Source organism: Gadus macrocephalus, chromosome 9 (genome assembly GCF_031168955.1).
Source record: "Gadus macrocephalus chromosome 9, ASM3116895v1".
NCBI classification, from domain to species: Eukaryota; Metazoa; Chordata; class Actinopteri; order Gadiformes; family Gadidae; genus Gadus; species Gadus macrocephalus.
Genome location: NC_082390.1, coordinates 22,645,584 through 22,651,745, shown reverse-complemented (window position 1 = coordinate 22,651,745; position 6,162 = coordinate 22,645,584). Strand labels below are relative to the sequence as shown.

The 6,162-nt window shown below is 43.1% G+C and overlaps 1 long non-coding RNA gene across 1 annotated transcript in view; it reads left to right on the top strand.

The window, feature by feature from the left end:
• The window catches only part of LOC132464886 (uncharacterized), a 160,590-nt gene that overhangs the window by 128,406 nt on the left and 26,022 nt on the right, over positions 1 to 6,162 (top strand). The gene's annotated exons all lie outside the window — the stretch shown is intronic.

Here is a 6,162-nt window from a genome sequence, read left to right as displayed (position 1 = left end):
TCGATGCGATGGTATTCATTTTCGTATTATTAGCTGGCATGTTGAAGAAGTTGAAGAAGTGGAATATGTTGGCTGCGGCGCTGCTATGGCTGTTACCAGCATGGTTGCCATGTCGCTCTCGTGACTTCGTCACACTCTCTGGCCAATCAGTGGCCGGCCGTCTGCCGACGTCACCTTTTAGCATTGGCTCAGCTCGCTTGGAACCTAGAGCGAGGCGGTACTAGAAAAAGCAGCCACTTCAGGTACCAGATACCATGTTTTTGCGGTGGAAACGCAAAAAATGCGAGCTGAGTCGAGTCGAGTCGAGTCGTGTCGAGCTGGTACCATGCAGTGGAAAAGCGGCATAAGGCCCAATCTCAATACTTCCCCTTACCCCTTATCTTCCCCCTTACCCTTGAAGTTGCGCGTTCATGTGAGAGCTAGTGGTGTCTCAATACCCAATTTGATCAAGATTAAGGGATAAGATTAAGTGCTATGTACCCCTTATTTTTAAGATGATTTGAGAGCTCACTTGCTCCTCCAAGGGCTATCCCAGAGCACATAGCGAAACCGGGATTTTTTAAAAAAAACATGGCTGCTTGAAGCGAGGAATATTTTACAGCTATCTACACAACTTTTTATATGTTTATAATGACTCGGTTTGATCTGAAATGTGCTACACGAACGATGCATAGTATTGTAGGTCTTAACTGAAGCTTTCAAACGGTAGTTTTAGGATACAATTAGCGCGTATACCACCACTCCATTGGCTTATATGGTAGCTTGCCAGCTAGATGCTACAGGGCCTGCAGCGGATTCGAATTGTATCCGTTCGGTTCGTTTACCACAGTTCGGAGCATTCTGGAGATCTGCGGATTTCGGTTTCATGAAGGCATTGCCTTATGTAGCGTACTTTGCCTACTGTAGCCTACGTCCGATACAAAAGGGTGTTTAGGACCCAGCGGAATGCATTCTCTCCAGTGCTGCCCGAGCCAATGAGACTTTTCCCGCCCCTCCCTTCAGCCTGTCAGCGTTCAAAACAAACTGGGCTTTAAACTTCGTTGCGCTCGTCGCCAGAGTTCTAAGCCTCGTCGGCCGTTATCCCTTACATGTTACACTCAGTGCACCATGTTTTCAAATGCATTTAGGGGAACATTTATTGCACAAAAAAGCCTTGCAAGTTGTCTGATTGCAGTCAATTAACACATTGCAAATAGCCGGTGGGTCTCATTCATTTTTGTGTTTCTCCCCCAAACCCTCCGTCAAAGAAAAGTCCGCCTTTTTACTATCACGGACATGATCCTAATCCGAACCGTATCCGAAACCGAGGCCCAAAACGGTTATCTGAACCGAACCGTGGACACACTGATCCGTTTCACCACACACCCTCAACTCTTCAACGATGGCGGCAGCATCTAGATATATATATATATATCGCTCTTCTTCTCTGGCTTTTATTGGCGTTTCGGCGCTCTGGTGACGGGGAAGCCAGCTGGTGACGATGAATGATGACGTACCCGAAACCGAGTGGCGTCTCATTTCATAGGGGAAAGATCTCAGCCCTTGGCCCTTACACTTGCAAGTGCTAGGGTTAAGACAAAGACAAAGACAAAGCAAAAGGGGCAAGGGGAAGAATCGAGATTCGGCCTAAGTCTGGGTTTGAAAACTCAACACCTTGTAAAAAAAGGTTTTGCAACACTGACAAGAGATTATAACCTGAAAAAAATTCAAACTAAAATTCAAACATCTGTAAACATGATTTTGTGTTCTATTTTATCTTCTTCATCATTTTCACCAACACATTTTCAAAGTTTTTCTTTTTTTCACAAACATGTTTTCAAAGTTCAAACAATACAACCCGGTCTCACGAAAATACGTGACACTGTCACGTTATTTAATCTATTGAACGTGATCAGGGACACGTATTTTCAAAATTTTCGTGTCAAAAAGCACAAATTTCAAACCCATGTATTTCAATTGGAAGTATTTGTCGTGTCACTAAGCACGACTTCCAAACTAAGCTTCTGACCGGGAGCGTTCTCCCTAATGTCCCTTAAGGAGCTCCGTACAGAACATTTATTGTTAAAAATTGTCTGTGATAACTAACAATATGACAGCTTTTGGCCACCCGTTTCTACTTAAACTTGTCTGTGAACAATATGACAGCTTTAGGCCACCCGTTTCTACTTTCACCTTTGATTCTGAGAAATTGTGACAATTCACGGATATATTAAATGCAGGTGCGCTGCTCAGGCAAACCGCGAAGGAAAAAAGGGTAGCTGCTTCATCTGTTCTTTTTAGAATTGTATGTCTTGATGTTTTGATCTTGCCATAGATCTATTGTCTTGTTTTTGGCTATGTGAATGGAAGTCCGCGTCGATGCCTCGCAAGTCCAGTGTCGCGAGCGGACGTGACATCTAGAAATCATACCGTATAATGATGTGTAGGGGTTGATTATAACTCGTGAATAATATTGTTTATACCACAGTCTGGGGGAATACTCGTATTCTGATTGGCTGCAGGGTGTGTATTATCTCCTGATATAGGCCTACAGACACCGGCTAAGTAGTTCCAGTCAGTGTTTAGATTCTCTGCCCGAGCCCGAGCCCGACCCGACCCGACCCGCGGGCCGGGTCGGGCCGATGTTTCCCACCACTGACTATCCTCGGGCCGGGCCTTTGATCGAGCGATTTTATTTTTATTTTATCATTGGTTTATTGGCCTAATCTGAGGAGAAATCTGTGCCATAAACAGAAATATTATAGGTCTTTATTACACGGGTCTTCTCAATGCCGTGGAACGCTCCGTTCACTTGCATGGGTCCGGTGACTTGTCAACCCCTCTGCTGATCAACACTACGAATGCTGGTAACGAATAAATTGTAAAAAAGACACAGCATGTGATGTTATTTTTTCGTTTTGGCAGTAGCTGTGTAATAAGCGGGCTAATGTATAGAACATCGCCGGTCAATATCGAAAATAAGACCCTTCAAGACACCTTCGCTGCGCGTCGTTGTACTGTTCGCCCTGGTGGGGCTTATTTTCCCGATAATGACCGGCGTTCTATGCATTATCCCTACATATATATTTAGCAGAGTAGACTAAATGTGAACAAAGTTACATGACTTTCTTTATTAATCGAATGGGAAATGCAATAGGCCTATTTTAGGACCGAATCACCGTTAAACTTGTTTCTAATAACATTCCTAGCGAGAAATATACTTTTTACTAATATAATTATATTACTATAATCTTTAGTCAGTGATTACGTCTGATCTTTAGTTTTATAGTTATTAGGAAGATTTTATCGGCTCGCTCGCATGTTTCAACGACGTCAGGTTGCTAGGGACGCTGCTTTCGCTAAACTAGCAGCTCACGTGTTTCCTGCGTTTGTGTTATTAAACCGTTACTTTATGTAGCCTAACTTTTAATGATATCATCTTGTTAGAAACACGTATATCTGAGAGCCAACCCAGTCGCCAAAAGCATACGTTGACAGTGTACGTTTTCGTGAACACTGGATTACGTCGCATTTCAACATAAAATAGTGTGTTATACACACGTCACACACACACACACACACACACACACACACACACACACACACACACACACACACACACACACACACACACACACACACACACAATGCATTTCGCTGCTAAAACAACAACAACAGATATTCCCTCAATTATTATTACTTTCAAAACGTTGGCCAAGGTGGAATATCCTTTTTATTTGGGATGCTTCTAGGACATTTTGGGTGGATTTTGAACGGTATGTGGGCAGGACGTTTTTTGCAGGACCTGGCAACCCTGCGCTGTTGCCCGAGGTGCAGAAATGCTCCGGAACAGATCTGGATCCACTATGGCCAAAAGACTTGTATGCCCCCCCCCCCCCTTAAATAAATTCAATGGCAGAATAAAGAATAAATTCATGCATTATCATTCAACTTGAACATGTGTTTTTACAATTTAGCGTGGTGGAGGGGTGACGTATGTTGGCCAACCCGGAAGTGAGCGTCGCCCTGGTTTCCCTTGACAAAAAGCCAACGGGTTTTTCCATTGGATTTTGGATTATTGCAGAAAAATTAGCATCTTTGAAGCACCTCCTCAAAAACTGAAAATAAATAAATAAATAAAAATATCTGTGCTCCAAAGAACGAAATGTAAACCAATGCATTCTGAATGGGAGTGTTTCTCCGATTTTTCCATGCTACACAGAACGAAATGTAAACCCATGCAAATAAAGACTTCATGTTCATAATAATTTAAATATCATTAATCTGTGTGTAGAGTGGTATTCTATTTTTTTCAACGGGGCTGCATCCAGTCTAGACCGTCATGGTTGCTATGGTGGTTGCTATCGACCGCCCCCTCTAATCCTTACATGGTTCTAAAAACCACGCGGCAAAGGAGCTGCCGTCCATTGTGTTGTTTTTGTCGTAAACTAGGGTCCGATGGTGAAAAAATAGACAGATATTCCAAGGTATCCTTAAAAGGCAGCTTGGATGTTTTTATTTTGTGCAGTTTAGACTTCTTCTATAACCTATTTTTTAAAGCAAAACACCAAGCTCATTGATTTAACGAGGCAGGGTTATTTGAAACAATTTATTAAATAAATATTTATGAGATGTCATTCCTTCTCCTGAGTTTGCTTCCTATTTAGGTCTAGTGTACAACCCTACTGTCCACAAGCATCACCCCCCCCCCCCCCCCCCTCCCCTTATGGATTTGGAGAATTGCTGCCACGTCCCAGTGGTGGAGGTATCATATATATGAAAGAGGGCATTCAATTATACTACAATGATCAATTAGGAGGCCGAAGCCCTAAAGGAAGTGATGCAATAGGTGACTGAGTCGACAACATTTAAGTAAGCCTTGGGGTCTCTTATATATCAAAGGGGGTCTCAAAGGACGCATATACGCTTCAACCTGTGGCTTACAGGAAACGACTCAGCAAGTGCTCCATCTCGTTGCCCCTCACGCAGCGGCTCGCTTGCAAGATTTTGGCCTGAAGTTCTTCCCAGACCTACACCGTAGCCATCCAACCTGCATATCTGAGAATCAGGCCTCTCTTTAATAATGACAAAAAGTTATGAGAGAAATACACATAAACTTTTGTTGTCTCATAAGCGGCGTGGTGCCGGCTCCTTTTGACCTTTTGACCCCAGACTTCTGAGGGAATAGCTGAATCAGTTCATTAGTCAATCAGAAGTATGTAAATATCTTACCGGTGGCGTAAGGGGGCGAACAAGGTGTCCTTCAACATCTACGCTTCCAGGCGATTGCAACGGTGCCACACATGAGCATATTCGAACATGGTTAATGGTAGTAATTAGCTGTCGAAATTGGAGGCCTTAATCAATAATGAGCAGCTATTGATTTACTTCCCGATAGAAATTTGTGACAAATGACATGTTATTTAGCATCTACACGTTGAGCTGAGTCCAATGACACCAAGCATGACACTCTAGCAAATGGTAACATGTATTTTACATGGTACATATGGTCTAGGACATGATCTCGGTGTGGCAAGAGGGCGAGCTTGATCTCATTGGACTCAGCTTTACGTGTAGATGCTAAATAACATGTAATTTGTCAAAAATCTCCATCTTGAAGCAAATCTATAGCTGGTCATTATTGATAAAGGCCTCCAAAATCGACAGCTAATTACTACCCCGAAACATATTCAAATATGATCATGTGTGGCACTGTTGCAATCGCCTCGAAACGTAGATGTCCAAGGACACCTTGTTTGCCCCGTTACGCCTCCGGGAAGATATTTTCATACTTCTAATGGATTGATTCATATTTTAAGGTTCTCGGAGCGAGACTTTAAGCGGCTGCAGCAGAAGTGTTGAGACGAAAGATGATATCAAGACATTTATAGAATATTCAGATTCACATTATGATTCTTCGTCATAACTATCCGACCAAACATCCTTCACATTCACTGAGCGAAGATTATGAAAGTCCAGGCCCCCCTCCATCTCGTTGCACCTGCACCCAGCGACTCGCTTGCATGATTTTGGCCTGAAGTTCTTCCCAGACCTACACCCTAGCCATCCAACATGCATATCTTAGAATCAGGCCTCTCTTTAAAGGTTGGGTATGCGATTTGCGAAACGCCAGCAGATTTTGAAAATACACAACTCAAATGGTCCTACCCCCTCTCCTTCAAC